Source organism: Oryzias latipes, chromosome 10 (genome assembly GCF_053564925.1).
Source record: "Oryzias latipes strain Hd-rR chromosome 10, Olatipes_Hd-rR_3.1".
NCBI lineage: Eukaryota > Metazoa > Chordata > Actinopteri > Beloniformes > Adrianichthyidae > Oryzias > Oryzias latipes.
The window spans coordinates 34,583,084-34,602,369 of NC_136246.1; the positions used below are offsets into that span (position 1 = coordinate 34,583,084).

Here is a 19,286-nt window from a genome sequence, read left to right on the forward strand (position 1 = left end):
GTTTATTTTGTGTGACTGCGGTTGTCAGGGTTGAAAGCCTGTGACAAAAGTAGCGGCTTATAATCCGGAAATGACAGTAGTTTGTTTACTTTAGCCATTACCTACTGTGTTTCTGACGGATGTCACGTTCTTATTATTATTATTATACAATTACCGTATGAAGCTCATTGAGACGACTGTTGTTGTAATATTGGGCTATAGAAATAAAAATGAATTGAAATGGATCCATGAACGTCTTTGTTTTTTCGTCTAAGCTGGAATCTGGATCTAAACTTTACGCTCCAGATCGCTCGCCATTTTCGTTGAACTGGTCCACCGGGTCAGATCTATCCATGAGCATGGCAGCAGTGGTTTTGGTTGGACTCCTCAGTACAGTTCAGGCTCCTCAGAACTGCTTTAGAGAGACTGGCGTCTCATCCTCCTTCGGGGGACGGGGTCCTGTACTCGTGCGTCATGTTTGGTTGGTGGTGTGAGGGGCAGTAAGTGAGTGGGAGAGAGTGTAAACAAAGGGATGATGGGAAGTGAATTGAGGCTAACTCCATGCCAACATTCCCGCCCGCAACTCTTGAGGTAAATTGCTGATGAACTCCAGTGATTGAGTGTTGTGAATCAGATCCTTGGTTTGAGGTTTGCCCGTTAGGTTTTTGCCCGTCTTCAGCTGCAGAACCACCAGGTTCTAGTTTCCTGCATCTGCTCCATCGTTCCTCATTGGTTGTAGCTGCTTCCTGTCTGGTCTTCTGTCTTCTCATCATTTTTTTTGTTAAGTCTGTTAGAAGTTCAGTTTTTCTCACTTTTTGAAAGTATTTTTCCAGTTTGCTCCATTTTCCTGCCAGTGGTTGCTCCACTCACACATCTTTGACATCTCCTTGGATTATTTCATAATTGGACGAGTTCTTTTCAAAGAATCTGCAGAGATGAGGGATGAACATCAGTCTTGACTCCTTGGAGTACTTCTCAGTCTTATCATGGATTCTTGCAGCGTGTGAGATTTCCAGCAGATAAATCTGCAGCAGCGATTCGACTTTCCTCATCTCTTCCTAGACGGAGGCAGTGCTGCAGTTTCTGCCATCTGGAAGAGGAGGCAGATTCAGGTTAGCGCTGTTAACGTGAGTGCATCAGAAGGGTTCTCACAAAGCTGTACCAGCATTCTGAAGCCAAGCACAGCCTGCCGGCAGGAAGACGGTGACGCTGCTGAAGAAGCTCTGATCATCTGGACAACTGTGTTTGTGTGAGACCTCGGGAAACGGCGCCATCTTTTGATCAAATCCCAGAATCAGCCTCCTTTGATAGAAAAATCATAAAAGTGATCTTAATGACAAAAAGCCTGAGAAGACTTTTGACAATTCCCCCTTTCAAACTCCAAAGGCGCTGAGCTGCACTTCCCCCAGAACTGTAGCAGTAAGCAAAATAACCCGTCAGACTCGTGTCACTTCTGGAAAAGCTCCCCAATCTGCATTCGGTTAGAGAGACGCCTGCAGCAATGTGTCAGGCAGCAGATTCATCAAACTACAAGAAAACACTCCAACAATGGACACACACGCCCCCAGCTCTGACGGCAGGAAGCTGACGGAATCCATTTAAGGAACTGAAGCATTAAATAAGAAGCCATATTAAAGTCAGACAAGGATGCTGCTGAACTATGCAGCCGTTATTACACGTTTTACAGACGCAGATCTGAACTCTGCTGCACTTCATTCTGAGCCACATCCTGTCAGTTTGACCACGCCATCGGTTCCACTCTCAGAAATGTTTACGGCCAATTACACCACCCCACAATGCCAAGTAAAACCAAACCTCCGAGACCAAAATCGGTTGTGGATCAGAGTCCAGACTCTCATCAATACCTCAGTAATGCATAAATAAAACAACCGCTTCTCCTAAAAAATTTCATTTTTCAGACAGATTTGAAACAAATACTAAATGTGAACCGTTTTCTAATGTAAAGATAAAGTGTTGACGTTTGTTGTAAATCTGCTGTTTGAGTTAAAGACTGGAAGGCATGGAGGGGCTGAGAACAGCCGAGTTGGCGGATGAAGATGGGGTTTAGTTTACTGTGTGACAGGAACCAGCAGACGCTGCTCCTTTTTCTGTTTCATTAACTGGATGCAGGAATTCACATGAAACCAGTCCAGCAGAAAAATGCTGCGTCACTCAATAACTCAGTGCTTCTCAAATAGTGGGACGATGCAATGCCGGGGGGGGGGGGGGGGCACGCAGTAGTAGCGGTTTTAGGCACAGGTAATACGGGCAATTGCCCGGGGCGTAAATTTAACGGGGGGGGGGGGGGGGGGTGACAGTGGCTCAGTGCTTGGAGAAAAATCTGCACCTCCATTGGTTTCCTATTATCTGGTCTATGACAGAGTTTGTAACAGCCTGAAACTGAGAACGAAAGGGGAGGGCTAGTGGGCTCAGGCTGCAGGTGAAACGGCGCACGCAGAGCGCTGCAAGCACGGCCTCTGTTGCCCAACACCAGGATCATCACGTGCCTTTAGATGACTCAGCTCATGCTAATAATGTCATTCTTTATGAACTATTGTAGACATTTTGATGACGTGTCTTTATTTTCCATCAATATATTCTTTGTCTGCCTGTGGTTTACCTGGTGTCAGTATTTGACATACAGACACCAGGTAATGCAGGAAAACTGCTGCACTTTGACATAGTAAACAATCCATCATTTAGAAAGAAAAATCAGTACAATTTTTATCTATTTCTTCAGACTAAAAACGTTAAATATATTGGTGCTGTTAATGTTTCAGATCAATTTACATTTAATATTATTTATTGATTTAATTATTTTTCTCAGCATCAAATGGTTCAGTTGGTCTAAATGTTTCTAGTTTAAATAAGGACTAATATTTTTTTTTAATTTCTTTTCTGTTTTAAACTAGAACAGAGTTTCTGTGGATAAATAAATGTAATATTTGTTATACGTGGATTCATTTTGCTTTTTGCTTTTTTTTATTGTCAAAAGATACTATTTTAGGTATACTTACACGTACTTCACTTTTTATAGATGCTAACCTAATATATTGTCACCGTTCGGGTGTGTGTGTGTGGGGGGGGGGGGGGCATTTACTTTTTCCTAGGGGGGGCCTGGCAAAAAATAATTGAGCAGCACTGCAATAACTCATGTGAAGAACTCGTGTGAATCCTGCTGAGAAGTCTTTGCTTCAAAGAACGAGACAAAAAGGGAAAATGCAAACCAAAATCAAAGAAAAGGCTTGGAAATGTGTAGAAACCCAATTTTAATTATTTCTATTAAAACTGTTTAGTCATTTTTAGTTGAATATTTTCAGCTGTAACTTGTAGATAATACATTTTTGTTTAGAAATATCGTATCTGTATTTTTTGCTTCCCTTCTTAATTAATTTTTGTTTGCTTTAGGCCAAACTAAATAAACAAATCAATTTAAATAAAGTGTCAGAATGACCTTAGTCTCGTTTTCATCTTGAATTTAAATGCAGATAAAACGGATGTTTCAGTAAATCTCTACTCATCTGAGACGGCAGCAGAACTTTCTCCTGCTGCTGCTGAACATTTTCTGGATTATTTTGAAGTAAATTTCATCTGTAATGAAATGACGGCAGGTTTTTTTACCCATGTGACTCTCAGCAGGACAAACACAGGCATACTTGTCTTGTGGCTGCAGAACGTGTCGTTTTGCTTGTTGGATGTTTGTGGGTTCCTGAACAGCAGCTTCCAGGTGCTGCTGGTTCTCCTGAAAGTAGAGGTGAAACTCTGACGTCCCCTCATCTGCCCACAAACACGGCCTCCTTCGCTCCTCACCTCACTGATGTCTCCATATCTGCCTCGCCGGTCACACTGGGATAATTGTGTGCCTATAATGGAGAAATTAGTCGGCCCTGAAATGAGCTTGTCTCTGTGCTCTCTGGTCTCGCTCCGCAGCATCAAACCCTGACGAGCTGCAGAGGAGGAGGAGGAGGAGGAAGAGGAGGCGCCGCTGCTGCTGGGCTTCCTCCACAAATCAGCTTCACCGCCTGCCTCTCTCCTCTGCTGCTTCTGCCTCTTATTACAATATCACTTTAATTTTGCACTGCAGGTGTTTTATGAAAACACAAAGTGGAATAAAAAGGGACACGGCTGGTTCTGGTTTGTTGATTTGTTCCTGTGAAGCTCCGTTTCAAACATGCTGGGGGCGGCGCTCTGCAGCTGAGAGGAGACCTCATCTTCTTTGAACCCCGAGTGTCCGAATCCTCGCAGCCCTCGCCGACTATAATCATCTCCATAATTATCAGACTCGTTTTACCGGATAAATTGGCTGTGGAGCAAATATTTAAACTATGAAATTACAGTTGCAGCTCATTTGTATGCGTTTAGCTGACACTGATAAACATCTTTAAAGATTCCCGCCGGTTTGACCAAATTTACTCCACGCTCCAAAGATCTGATCATTTCTTTTTCTGAAGATCCATTCCAGCTGAGAAACTCATTTGTGACATGAAAATAATTGCATTGTGTTATGTCTTTCTCAGTAAACTGTTTTTAAATCAAATGCATGGTTTTCTGCAAAAACCCAACAGATTTGTCATTTAAGTTCCATATTTATCATTTCAAACTTTTAGTTTTTACACAACAGTATGAATGAACATGGCTGGGCGTGGCTGTAAAGCACTTTGACATTAGTGAAGGCAGGAGTATACCGAACAGATGCGTTTGAGTCTGTGGGTCACCCAGTAATTAGAAACCACCAAAGACTGGATTGTTCTGCTTCCACAGCCTGCAGGATGACATTGGAAAGGGAAACGTAGTGTGAATGAGGCTGAACTTACTGGACCGATTTGTTCCCCTTGATGGGCCTTGTGGTCTAAAAAATGCGCCGCTTTTAAAAAGAACTATTTTTATTTAATCAGAGGGTCACAAAGGGAGGGGTTAAGGAGTCTCGTGGGAGGGCTTAAACCAGGGGTGTCAAACTCATTTTGGTTCGGGGGCCACATTCAACCCGTCTGATCTCAAGTGGGCCCGACCAGTAGCGTAAAGGCAAAATAAAGCTTTATTCTTGTTTTTTTACCCAATTGGAAAACATGCCTCAACCAACATGGTAGACTAATCATTTCTTATTATACATTCATTCACAGGCGTCGCAAACCAGCACGGGCTAAACCGGCCCCATTCAATTTTATACAGCCTGAATATTTTAAAACTGACACTGAAGCAATCCTGATAATAAATTCAAGAGGGGCTACAGAAAAAAATGAAACATCTTCCTAAAATGTAAACGTCCAAACGATGACAAAATTACACTAAATTAAACTTGCAAACATTTGTGAGAATCAGAGTTTGGAGTTAACCTCCTATCTCTCCTGAAACTTCACCAGACCGTCAATATCAGGATTCAAATCCTGTGCAGAAACACATTTACTGTCATTCAAGTGTGCAAAACACAATGAAATGTCCATTATTATCATTCATTATTATAAGAATCGTTTCCTGGTTTCTGCCTGAATTTTGTGGCAACACCTGCCTTCTTCCTGACCTTTGATGGAGCGCCATCAGTGACCAAAATTACTTCATGTGACCAGTTCACTCCAACATCGTCCAGCACAGTAACTAGAGAGCTGACTATGTCATCAGTTGTTGTTGTGTCCATCAACTCCAGAAACTCCACTGTGACGGTCTCTTCATCACCTCTAATAAATATGCACAGCTGTACACATCTGTGATGTTGGTGCTTTCATCAATAGTGCCTGAAAATACAATAAATGACTAGATTCCTTCATATGGCTGCCCATGTTTCCTCAGAGATGTTGGATCTGATCGTAATTCTTGACAGACTCGTGTTTAAGGTCGACTGCTTTTTGGGAACAAGACTTCTGCAGCCTTCAGCATTTTTCAATAAGTTCACCATCAGAAAATGGTTTGGATGTTTGCTCCAACTTGTCTGCAATAAGGTAGCTAGCTTTCACTGCTCCATCACTGACGTCACGGCTGCAGTAAATCCAGATGGTTATTTATCGGTCCAGCTAATAGTTGCTAAATCTTCTTTTTTCTTAACTGTAAATGGTGAAACTTTTCTTTGTGGAGAGTCTCATAGTGGTGCTGAATGTTAAATTCTTGGAGAACCTGTTGATGACATACCAAGCATGCAGGTTTGCATTCAGCTCCGTGAACAAATAAAACGTTTTCCATTTTCCTGGAAAGCTCAGGACTTCACTTCAACCTTTTTTTCTTTATGACAACATTTTGATCATTAGGGTGTCATTACTGATCATCCTTCAGTGGTGAGGCTCACAGGGAACCAAACTACTGCCTACCCAGACACAAAGCTGTTAGGTTTCGCTTTTGTCACATGCAGATATTTGCTGTTTCACCTGTTAAGCTTTTCCTTTGCTCCCCCTAGTGGCGGAATTGCACATTTCGGTTATTTCTTTAAAAATCATAACTTGCCACAGGAATGGACTACAAACTTGCTTTCTTTTTTAAACATCCTTTTGATTTTTACTCTTCATGTGTGGGCCGGACAAAACCACCTGGCGGGCCAGATACGGCCCGCAGGCCTTATGTTTGACACCCCTGGGTTAAGGAGTCTAATTTGAGGGGTTAAGGAGTCTCCTGGGAGGGGTTAAGGAGTCAAGTGTCCCCAGAGCGTCAGGTTGCAGTCCTCTGGTGTAAACTGTCAACACAGGGAGCAAACTTTGAATGGTTTAGAGTGGCTGCTGCTGGGATTTGTGTTGGTTAAAATGTCAGTGAATAAATGCAACAGTCTGACAAAGACACTGAAATCTAGTGCATTGTGTTAGTGTGCAGCACTGTTTACTGCGTGTGTATCTCTGAGATTCTGCTGCCTCGTTTTATTATAGCAATAGCATTAAAGTTTTTACTCTTTTTATTTCTCTATTGACATAAAGAACTGATGTGGAGGTTGTTTACATCCTCACATGGCTCCACTTCCCCACACAGACCAGAAGAGTCTGAAAGATTCTACAAAAAGGGAAACGATAACAAAGACTTGGAAAATGGGTTTTAGATCAACTCATCTAAAGCGCCTCCTGCTGCTTGTAATGAGCGTCGCCGCTCGCTGCAGTTTTTGTGCTGCGTGAAAACACTTGATTGCTTTCAGGTGGAGCTTTTGAGGCTTTGAGCCGTGCGTTCAGCTCGACAGCTCGACTCTGCAGCCTGAAACTAAAGGAGGGCTTTAAGGACAGAAGCAGCTGTCTGCTTTGTGCGGCTTCACCAAGCACGGCGACACTCGCAGTGAAAAGAAACTGTGAAAAGCCTTTGGAGCAGGAGAACCTCTCCAGCTTCCTTTTCTCATCCTCACAAAGTCAGGCAGTGAAAGCCCAATCAGAGCTGGGGGGCCACAGAGCGGGCTCAGTGGAGAGGAGCCATCAGAACCATCCGATGGATGGGAGTGAAACAGGCAGCTGTTTGGGCTGCTCGCTGTCTGCTGCTTTACAGGCTCTTCTCCTGCAGTTAGAGAGCCTTCAGCCTCCGAGGAAACAGGCGGAGCCTCTTCTGTGTTTGTTGATGACTTTGGAGGCTTGTTAATGAAGGCAGAAATAAACACCAGCCGTTTTAACACCAAATGCAATTACGGGAGGGGGATTACGGCTGAGGGAGGGGAGGGAGCATCTGTGGGCATCTCAGTGGAGTCTGTCAGTCTTGTTTTTCCATGAAAACTCCACCTCGTCTCTGAGGAGAGACTGGCCTGCGTGGTTCTGAGCTTCAGCCCAGAGGAGATGAGCAGGAGCATCATCATCAGCAGAGACAAGAGTGGACTAGAACTGATCAAAAACTAAAGGGAATTCCTCTGTTCAGGTTTATTTATGTCCACTAGCCGCTGAGTTCCTCCACAGAAGACCAGAGGATGAAGACTTCAACATACTGCACCAAATTCTGCCTGTCCATCATCTTTGAATCATTCTGAAAAGGTCATGTGACCACTGTGTCAGCTGTTCTCCTTAATACCACACTAAACACTCGTGAACCATCCTATTTTCTAAAGAAATCCAGCTCCTGTTGGGTTTGCAGCCCCGTCAGGGCTAATGTTTGAATGCATGAAAACTGCTACGTCTGAGGCCTTGTAAAGATGTTTCTGCTGCGTTCTGCCCCTGAATGCTTCACCGGTGCATCAGCCATGGCTGCACTAATGAATGAAACACTCACACAGTAAACCACACAGCTTCTCTGAACAGCCTGCAACAATGGCCGCTCTCCCAATCCCGTTCTGTACTGATTTAATCAAACTCGGCTCGGCCTTTAGTCTTTTGTCCTCTGATTGTATTTTCCTGCGTGGCGTGAGCGACGGCGGGAAAAAGCTGTCAGATAAACAGACGGGATGAAATCCTCCATTGTTGAAGATGAAACGTGTGATGTGCCCCGCGGGGTCGCATTGTGGGCTCTTCCACCTTTAATCAGCTATAATTGTTGATGACAGCAGTGAGGGGATGGAGGTAAATGGGAAATTACAGACGTCCTTCATTGAAGAAACTGTTTTTATTTTCAGGAAATCTGCAGCAGGAACAAACCTCTGAGCGTTTTCCTCGTCAGATGCAGAACCTAAACGATTGATCTCCTCTAACTAACTAACTTCATCAGTTTCAGTTAAAGTGGATCTCTGTGGTTTTGTCCAAAGTTGGTATTTTAGCAAACATTGCACTTAACTGCACCTGAACTACTCACTGATGCAGCACAGCTGATCTTGATGAAGGACCTGCACTGAGGATAACAAACTGAACAGACATGGCGGTGGAGGAGTGATGGTGTGGGCTCAAAGATGTCTGAAAGGTTTCAGGACAATCCTATGTAAAAATTGATGAGCATTTCTAAACCAGATCATTTCAGAAAACCTAAATGAAGCTCAGTCTAAACCCCCCCCCCCATGCCGTGTCATGAGGTGACAGCGGTTCATCCAGGACTTCATTAAAGTCCGGCTGGTGCGTAAAACGGTGTCTGTCCCTGGATTGGACCAGACGGCTGCAGGGGTTCACTTTCTGCCAGAGTGCAGCTCATCCCTTCATTTAAAGCCAGTTTGCTCTGTAATTACTGGCCGGTTCTGAGCGCGCTCAGATCGCGCCGGCTGTGTTATTGTGGCTTTAAAAAACAAAACGCACGGCGAACTGGCTGCAAGATTTCTGAAATGACCGCCGCATCAATAATGCAGCAGGAGCTGCCCGCGCACTTTTTCACAACTGGACTAATAAACCTCCACCCACCCAGGGGCCCCCACCCGCGCCCCCCTCCTCATTACAGAGGCTGTGGATGCTGTGGGGCTGATAAATGCAGGACGGACACAGAAGGATGGGAGTGGAGCTGCAGGAGCCTTGTTTCATTTTAATTCATTTTCCTCCACAGAACTCCATCCTGTAATATACCCCCCCCCCCCCTGAAATAAACAAAAAGAAAAAGATGCTGCTCTGACTTTAGTTTAAATTCCCTCTGAACCTTTTCAAAACCCATAACAGTATTGAAAGTCATTCTGCTGAGTCAGCATTAGACCTTCAGCCGTCTCCACTGGACATCTTCAGATCAACTGAAGTTCAGCTCTGAGCAGACTGAGTTAGGATGAACCCCGCTATAGAGGGGCGGCAGGACCCCTCTCCAACAGTGGGGGTATCATCAGGAACCCCTGATGATCCAGAGTTCTGGGTTTTTGTGCTCTCAGATTCTGGTTCTGACTGGTTCAGCCGGTGGAGCTGGACCTCCTCTCTGGAACCTGCTGAGACTCCTCAGCCTGGATGGAATCAGATAGTGAGCACAGTCAGGATGGATGTTTTGAGATGAGCTTGGAGCCTTTAAAACAGTGACATGACTGAACAGATGTGTAGGATGCGTGTTTGACGCTCCAGCAAAAGCAATGAAACTGTCTTTATGCTTTAGCCGCAAACGTGAAGTTCCAGCATCCAAACCCACAGCAGCTGCTTGAACTTAGTTGTTCAGAGCAGAGTTGGAGACGCTCTCGTCTCCTGAAGCTGGTCTTCACAGACTCGTCACGCCGCGCAGGTTTTTCTGTGCACGAAGCTCCAGCAGCGCCGCGTACGCAGGCAGGGTCCAGGTTTAATGACTTGACTCGCTCTGAGCCTCGCCGTGAGGACTCAGTCCTTCATAATGAGGCCAGCAGCAGTTAATCTTCACAGGAAAAGGTTTATCGGTGAGGAGGGCAGCAATTCCAATTCTCTGCCGGCGGAAGAATAAAACGGCAAACAAATCAGGGCCAAGCTGACATTAGCCGGGCGCTAGCAGGACGCCCACTTCCCATGAAGGCCAATTATTGTCGCTGCAGTCGAGACTGAGGCTTCCCGGCTTCCAGTTGGTGTTTTTATGTGAGGTTGAAAGAGGTGAGAGGAAGCAACTGGCTTTTACCTTTACAAAGGGACGGAGCAGACATGTCTGGCAGACCTGACATGTTTTTTTCCTTCCTGTCCTCACAGCAGCCGTATAATGAGCCTATCTGGTCTTAGGAGAGCATTAGCAGTCCGCCAGCTCTCTCTGCTATCTGTGACACTCAGGAAGGGGAGAGACGCTTCCTCTTTGAAGGAGATATCAGAATCATTTCATATTTCCTGCTCGTCTTCTGCCCGAGACGAGGAGGATAGGAGCAGCACACCTCTTTACCTCTGTAGCGCCGCCCATAGGTGAATGTGGGGACTGTATCCGGGGAACGTCGGTTTTTACGACGCCAGTCTTGGAGAAAATCCTCTTTGCGAAGGCGCCATAATTACCGCTCCACTCATCCACGGTGGTGTTTTTTTTAAACGGTGGACGTTAAAATGACATCACAGCATCATGGAGTCCATAACATCTTCCACTGGATACTTTTTTGTTTGGAACGTGTTCCTGACATGGAAGCCAATCCCAGGCCCAAGATGGCTACTCGCTCTTCTCGCCGCATTAGTCAGTCAGTTTTTCTTTAGCAAATGTTTGAATCGGCTCAAAGAAAAACGGGGAGAGAATCTTTTGGCTTCTGAGACTCTTTTTCTGATCCTGCAGAGTCAAAGTGTTCCAGGTGGGTTTTAATGATGATGAAGCTGTTGTCAGCTAAAATCAGAAACCTGTGTCATCTTTTTGGACATGGTTTCTGCAGAACGGCAGGATTTCACTAAAGATTGACCTGAGTTGTGGGTGGGGCTGTTGGTGCGGAACAATCCCGCCCCCTCTTCCCCTCCCTGTTGCTGACGGAGAGCTCGGGGCAGGGAGCTTGTGGTCCGCCCAGCGTCTTTTACACATCTAGATCATTTTGAAACTGCATTTTTTTCATCTGCTCCTGATTCTCAGCGATTTCAATAAAGAAAAATACTCAGAAATGCAATTTAATCTTAATTTTCTTTATACATGTCCTCCATTATCAGAAAAATGCCACAGGAACATGTTGAAAACACCAACAACATGATGATGGAGGCCTATAGGAGGGCTTTTGTAGTCGATGTTTATGCAAATCAGTTAAAAACCTCCTTAAATCTTGATGTCATAGTAAGCCGTTCAGCAGAAACTGTTAAATACCTCTGACGGTCCAGAACCACCTTGTGCTGAAGATCTGCTCTCCCTGGTTGGATCAACATCCTGATCGTGTCTGAGCTTCATCAAGGCAGACTTCACCGTTTCTTCCTGCAGCGCTCCAAACCTCTGGCACAAACTTGTCCTCAGGTTTGTCTTCAGCAGCAGGTCTTTCTTTCACTTCTGCTTTGAAAGGTGTGCCTCAAAGAGGGAGGGGGTCTGCAGGTGCTGTAATCTATAATGGAACAGCCCTTATCATTATTGCTGAATAATGCACGGCGGCCACCAGCATCAAGTGTTAATAACTTATTGAACAGAGCAGCTTCCTGTGACCTGCCTCTGGGCCCAAACCGGGGCAGAAAGCAGAGCACATGTGAGCGTGCACGTATGTGTTTGTGCACGTTATTGACTAAAGGTCCCCCCCCTTGTATCAAAGCCTGGACCTGAGGAGGCTTCCGCTGCAGCACAGCAGAGTGGACCCGCTTTGAGGTTTGTCCACCTTTACAGGGGGACGTCCTGAACCTGGACATCATGTTCAGGAGACACACCAACCCTCCAGCAGCAGAGCCACAGCCCCCCACCTGCTGACACACACCCCCAGGAGGGGGGGTCCAAATCTAACAAACACTTGCATTTCCCCCTGTTTGCTCTAAACATCCCAAATAAAAATCAATTTGGTGGGCAGCTTCTAAATGAAAAGCTTTGGAGACGGTTGCTGGGCAACTGGTACCCGGTTGCCAACTTTGGCATTAAGGCCAATTACGGTGGCGAAGATGAGCCGTTGTCATCACTGCTTTTCCGGCTGCTGAAGATCTTTTTCCCGGCGGTAGAAAAGGCGGAGCAGACGCCGGTCCTGACATCAAACAAGGAGAAGTTGAGGAGAAAACTCGCTCCTTTTTTAGTAGAAGTGCAGCTGTGTCGGTTGTCTCCCTCTTTGTCACGTCTGTCAGAGGCCGGGTGGAAACGCCGTGCACGCTCCGCCACAGCAGCACCATCCAGAAGTTTTTGGGGGGGGGGGACACAGCAAACAGTCCCCGAGTTGATGCATTTTTCCCCTCAATTAGATTTGAGCAGACATGTTCTGCAGCCGCACCTCGCTGCTGGGGCGACACTGATGAAAACTAATGCTCTGATTCTGCACACATATTGCCACCTGACTATTAGATTTTGCCCTCTCTCTTGTATGGGGGGCAATGTGCTTGTTGGTTAACTGAATTAGCTTTCATCTGTTATTGCTTTACGTTCTCACCCAGAGGACAGTTTCAGTAATGAGGAGGAGGAGGAGGTGTGTTGGCGTGGCACCCGCCCACAGGGCGGAGAGTCTGCACTGTGGAAGCAGTCAGGTTTCTGCAGACGGAGGACTCGCCTGATCACTGACGGTCCGTTTTTGCCTCACACCGGTTCGACTGAAGTCTGGCGGGTCGGCCGCTGCAGCACAGCCAGGATGAGCTTCCGGAATGGTGGGTTTGTGAGGGATCGCCCGAAGGAAACCATCAGAGGAAACGTTGTCAATGAAAAGAAAATGAAGCTTTTTTGCTGCCTTTTCATTTTACATCCAAACCAAAGCTTCCTGAGGCCGTTGGGTGGGATTTTAGGGACCTGGACACCCCCACACTGATTCCCTGACACCACTTAAAGACAAAACATTTGGGTTTTTGTGGTAGTTATCTCCTCATGTTTCATTCTGAACTCTAAACCTCAATGAGAAATAAAGGCATTCTGATGTTTCTGTTCCATCCAGTGAAAGCACCATTCAGCTTGTTTAGAAGAGTTTCTGAGATTTCCTTCTATGGGACTTTATTAGTCTTTTACTACAGATAAAAACACACAGAATGACAAAATCCAGACCCTGCAGGGAAAGTTACCAACATTTAAGGTTTAAAAGTATCGAGGTGGTTTAAAACTGGAACTCCGTCAGGATGCAGCAGCATTATTGTGCATCCAGAACAGAACCTACAGCTCGGTTCTGTGTGTGCTGTGTTCCAATCAGCTACAACTGAGTTTAATGCAGACTGTAGCTTCACGTAGTTACTGCTAAAACGGTACCTGTGGATTTTATTTACTTTTTGGTGATTGGACCTTCACTGTGACTCATGCAGGGGCGGCCATAGGTGCAGCGGTGAACTGAAGATTACAGGTTGGATTCCAGCCCATGTGTTGGAGTGTCTTTGGGCACTGAACCCCACCCTGCCTCTGGTGGAAGGCAGAGTTGCCATCAGAGTGTGAATGTGACTGTAAAGCACCTTGAGCCTTCCAGGAAGGTAGAAAAGTGCTATGCAAGTATTTGCCATTTACCACACGAGTGGTATAACCTGAAAGCACATGTTTCTGAAAGTGAAGGACGCCCATGAAGATTCATTGTAAATCAGGAAAAATGCTGTTTGAGAAGGCTAGTAGTTGTTGCATACAAATTATGATCAGTGGACTAGAGGATTTCAGGGAAAGGAGGTGGTTTAGCAGTAATGTCACTCTAGCCTCCTCAGCACTAAAGTCAAACATTATAACTTCCGTGGATCATGTCTCTGGCTCGTCTGGAGCCCCCAGCCGTCCCCCAACTCCATCTGGATGAGACTCGTATGCTGGACTTCAAACATGTAGTTGTAGGGTTTGATAAGAGAAGTCTCTCTAAGAGTTCTGGTACATCGCTGTCCGTCCTGGGGGAGGATCCCTCCTTCATGTGGACACCCCCTAAGGTTTCTTCTGTTTTCCAGAATCGTTTTTATTTTTATTTTATTTTTTCCTTTCCAAGAAGGAGGGTCTAAGGTCAGAGATGTAGAGAGAAGTAGGGGGTCTGGGGCGCCGTACGGAGGACCACCTGCTGCTGGAGCTTTGGTCCTTGCAGCCTGCAGAAAGTTGAACCTGTTCCTGACGCATGCTGGACTCTGACACTAGAGGAGTAGGAACTGAGGAGCTGAAATGAATGGGCGGCCTTTTTCCTGTGGAACAATCCTTTGTTTGTTCTGTCTGCTTACTGTCTTTGTGCTGCCTTTGCTCAATCATTCCTCCTTAAGCGGCTGGAGGCCACATTTCCCTGAGGGAGTCCTCCCAAAGAATCAATAGTCTGAAAGGGTTTTGATGTTCGTCTGTTCTCAGACGCTTTACTCCGTTGTGAGGGCTGCTGACGGATAAACAGGTTTAATAACAACCAAACTTTCAGCAGATAAAGTTCTTCACAGAAGTGCAGATGTTCATCATTACTGCAGGATCCTTTCAGAATCAGTCGTGAAGTGAAACCTGCTGCTCAGAGGAAATGAGCTGGTGATATTTCTCAGCTACAGCTGCAGAGGAGATGAAAGACTCTGACCTGTTAGTGAGGAAAAACTCCCTCTGCGTTTGTCTCCATATTTGTGAGATGTTGTTTTTTCTTTCCAAGGTCTCTGCTCTCTGCGCCGGGCCCAAAGAGAGGAAAATAATTACCGCGGTCAAAGCTCGGGTCACGCTGCGGCTAAACGCTGCCACCATTTAAAGCTAATGTTTGCTGAGCCTCCACCTCATTACATGGAACTAGTCTGAGCCTCTGCTTCCATATTTACATTTCTGTACATTGATCCGCTATTTGCTGTCTCCATCTTTGTTCTGCATTATTTAGCACTAAAATCAATGTTTCTAAGGAAGCAGTGAAATCTGAATGTGAGGAGAGGGTTCTCTGCTGCAGGCAGAAGTCAAATTTAATAATTCACCCATAGCTGCAGGAGCAAAACTAAGAAAATAAAAGTTCATGTCTCCATTCCAGAGTTTGAGCTGCAGATCCAGCACGACACATCGCTGCAGATGAAATATTGAGGAGCAGACTGTTTCGTGTCGGAGTTCTGAAGCTGGAACACAGCTGGGGAAACGCTGAGAAAAATCCACAATGAGGTGTAGAAAGCTTCCTCAAAGCTAACTGGAGCTAACCATGACTCAGCACTCCAACCCAAATTCCATAATGATGACAACATGCTGGGAAAGTAAAGTTCAGAAACGAACCCATCTGCAATCCCAAACCTAAGTTTTTAAAACGGTATCGCCTCAAACACGCACCGTTAAGCACGGTGGTGGGGGAAGAATGGTTGGGGGGTTTTATGGGCAACCTTTCAAAATGTTTACAGAACCCACATCTGCTTGTATCTGCTGTCCTGGATGGAGAACTGGACTGAGCGAGTGTGATGTCATCCACAGGATATGGTTGATTCCAGCTCCAACCAAATACTCAATTCAGTCCACATTTTGTGCGATACGAACGCCGGCCTGTTGGAGCCTGATGTCCTCAGTAAACAGGGATCGTCCGAATCATTCTGAGTCATTGTTTCTATGGCAACCACTCCCAACACTCAGGACTGAGCTTGTTGAAAGACCACAGCCAGCGGGTCCTTCCTGTTTGGAACACCATGCAGGGGGAGGGGTCTCTCAGACACTTGGAAGACCCAGGACTCTGTGTCTCTCCTGATCTGGGAACGCCTCTGGATTCTCCTACTGCAAGGAGAGGAATGTCTGGACATTTTCACTTTGACTGCTGCCCCAGATAATATGGGGGATGAAGGATGGATGATGGATGAAGCCTAAAGCTCTGTAGGAACAGCAGAAAGGAGCTCGTTGACCACGATGTTTGGTCTAAAAACCTGGTATCTTCTGATCTGGACCGGCCTCTCAGACTAAAATGTTCCAAGAAAACATCTATTTAAACTGTTATTAGAGTCAGAAAAGAAGCACCTGAAGCTTTGAGGCTTCAATCCAAGACAGAACAGCCATGAAGGATGAGGACAAATGAACAAGCAGAGAGCTCTCAAGGAGCACAGACGGTTGAATCTGCATCAATGTCACCATCTGCTGTTTTGGAAGACTATCAATGAATGAGTCTGTAAAGTTATGACTGGTTTCAGCTCCAGACTAATGCTGTAACAATCATGAGCTAAAACAGGGTTTTTGTGTATTTTTTCCCCTTGATGTTCCGGTTGGTGGTTTGATGAAGTTGAGGGGTGGAGCTTATGCAGGCGTCCAATGGCAGAAGGTTTCAGAGGCTCTGTCGTCATGGACTTGACTTTTATTTAGGATCTTTTCTCTACAAAGTGCAGTTGATTGTATTTTTGAAGGTTGGATCTGAAGCCACATCAGCAGCACATGGGGGGGGTCGGTGAAATGTCAGCCGGGTTGGTCAAAGCTTTTAATTGGCCTCCTGAACAAAACAACAAACAGAGTCGCACAAAAGCACAACAGAGACAAATGAGCAGCTAAAGGACAACTTTGACTGGACAGGCTCATCATTTATTCTGTAGGAGAACTCAGTGAAAGCTGTGAAGAGACGGCGAATAGATAATGAGACGACTACAGCTTGATCTTGAGAATAATTTGCTTCTTTTGCTGCATGGCCTCAAGTGGGAAAGCGTTAATCAAAGGTTAGAATGAAATAAACTTTGTTCAAAGATCCCGTTTCGTCAAACATTTAAAGCTTGGAGGGTGATATCGGCAGAGGGAGAAAAAAATCCAATTATTTTCCTCTTTTATCACTTCACTTGTTACAAATACGACACGCTTCCTGAGAGGCAACACAGTTTAGGTTTTATAATTGCTGTTTTACCACCTGCCAGTTCAGCTAACAGTCACTCCGTCCTCCTCTCCAGCCACAGATAATCAGCTGCAGTTAAAGCGGGAATAAAACCATCATTATATGTTCAGCAAACCCAAATGAAACTAATATTCAATATGGTTTTCCTAAAATCTGGAAGGAGCCCCACGTGTGGGTTTAGTCAAGTAAACGTGACGCCTCAGAAACAAACAAGGTGAAAAGATTTGATATTTGTTCTCCACATTTGAAAACCTTTCAGACAGTATCTCCAACGTTTGTTTTTCTTTCTGACAGAATGAAAGACACTTTAAGGCTCTAGTATTACAGTCTCAGAGGTCAAATAAAAAGCTACTGTGGGACACAAACTGCTCTTAGACTGAGAGTCAAAGTATCATCGGCACGAAGGAACAATCCATGTAAATCCTGTTTTTGTGTCAAGAAAAGAGGAGAAAAAAGAAAACCTTTATTTTTTTTCTGGCTCTTTTACTAAAATAATTCAAACACTTTTCCATCTTCTCAAAACAATAACATACAAAAGTCAGCAAACACCAACAAATGTGGATTCTTTAGTATAAACACAGAACGATAAGAAATATTGACCTAATGGACAATATTTCTTATCGTTCTCATGTTTTTGAATATTACATTTATAAAATGTTTTTTGATTTAGCTTCTTTGGTTTATGATTATCATCCGTAATCTTATATGTTGAATTGGAAAACATCTTTATTTTAATTTCTAAATTGTAATGATAGTTTAATTAAAAAAAGGGTCCTTTTAAATTATAATCATCGTCGTTGTTCTCATGTGTTTTGTAAATTATAAGGTAAACATTAATGATTCGGTTTATACATTATTTTAAAATGCTTTGTTTTGCTAAATCAGTTCATTTTAATATTTTTTGTTTAAAATAACGGAGTATATGGGTCTCCAATGTTATTTCATGTGATCATTTTTATAAATGTAAAATGAAAATCAGTGTTATAGACTTTTTTTGGCATTTCCCTAAATATTAATGCAGCTGCTCAGGGAAGAAATAGAGGATTATATAATGTTTCAAAGGTATCTAATGACAGTTTAACATTATACAGCAGTATTTCTGATCTTTTTGTTTTAATAGCCAATATGAGATTTCAATGAAAGGTCAATATTAATGTTACTCCTTTGATACAAATGCCATCAATTTATATCTCTATTGTTAAATATCAAAAAATATAATTTTTTACAGTTTGACAGTTTTACATCCGTTTGTTTTACATTATCACCCGTACAGAAAAAAAACAGTGTCGTCTGCAGAAATAGGTACATTTTATTCATCTAGAAACGCTTCAAGTCGAGGCTGAACAGCTTTGGACCAAAGACTGACCCCTGAGGCACTCCTGAGGTGCATCCATCCCGTTAAAATAAAGTTTATGAAACGTCTTCCATTCAATTTGGCCGTCTGTGTTTCTATTTTACCTGCGATAATTCCAGCTTTTGTTTCCATGGAAACCTTTACCCCAGGGGCGTCAAACTTCTGGCCCGCGGGCCGCATGCTTCCTGCCAGGTGGTTTAGTCCGGCCCACACATGAAGAGTAAAAATCATAAGGATGTTCAAAAAAGAAAGCAAGTTTCTAGTCCATTCCTGTGGCGAGTTATGATTTTTTAAAGAAATAACCGAAATGCGCAATTCCGCCACTAGGGGGAGCAAAGGAAAAGCTAAACAGGTGAAACAACATAACTCTGCATGTGCCAAAAATGAAACCTATGTGAATGAATGTGTAATAAGAAATGATTAGTCTACCATGTTGGTTGAGGCATGTTTTTCAATTGGGTAAAAAAACAAGAATAAAGCTTTATTTTGCCTTTACGCTACTGGTCCGGCCCACTTGAGATCAGACGGGTTGAATGTGGCCCCTGAACCAAAATGAGTTTGACACCCCTGGTTTACCCGCTGGCGCCGTGGCATTGGGTTTGCTAACTCCTCCCCCCATCCGTTTTATCCGTGATGCTCCCTGTGCGGAGGTGTCTGTAGCTCTTCACCTCCTCGTTCGTGGATCCCATCAGAACCATCTTCATCCTGAAGCTGCTGTCTTCCTCTCAAACATCAGCTGAGAGGCCTGCAGCTGAACCAGCGCGCTTGGATGAAGGTGAAAACCCCACCTGGTCTGTTTTACCGTGAAACATCTAGAAAAAACAAATGATCAGAACAAACCAACCGTCTTTCCTCTCCACGCCGCCGCCGCCCCGCAGCCATGAACACAGGAAAATATGAAATGAGAAAACATCAACAAAACAGGAGGAAATTTCA

The 19,286-nt window shown here is 44.5% G+C and overlaps 1 long non-coding RNA gene across 3 annotated transcripts in view; it reads left to right on the plus strand.

Moving 5' to 3' along the window:
• The window catches only part of LOC110015806 (uncharacterized), a 71,417-nt gene that overhangs the window by 30,326 nt on the left and 21,805 nt on the right, over positions 1 to 19,286 (plus strand). The gene's annotated exons all lie outside the window — the stretch shown is intronic.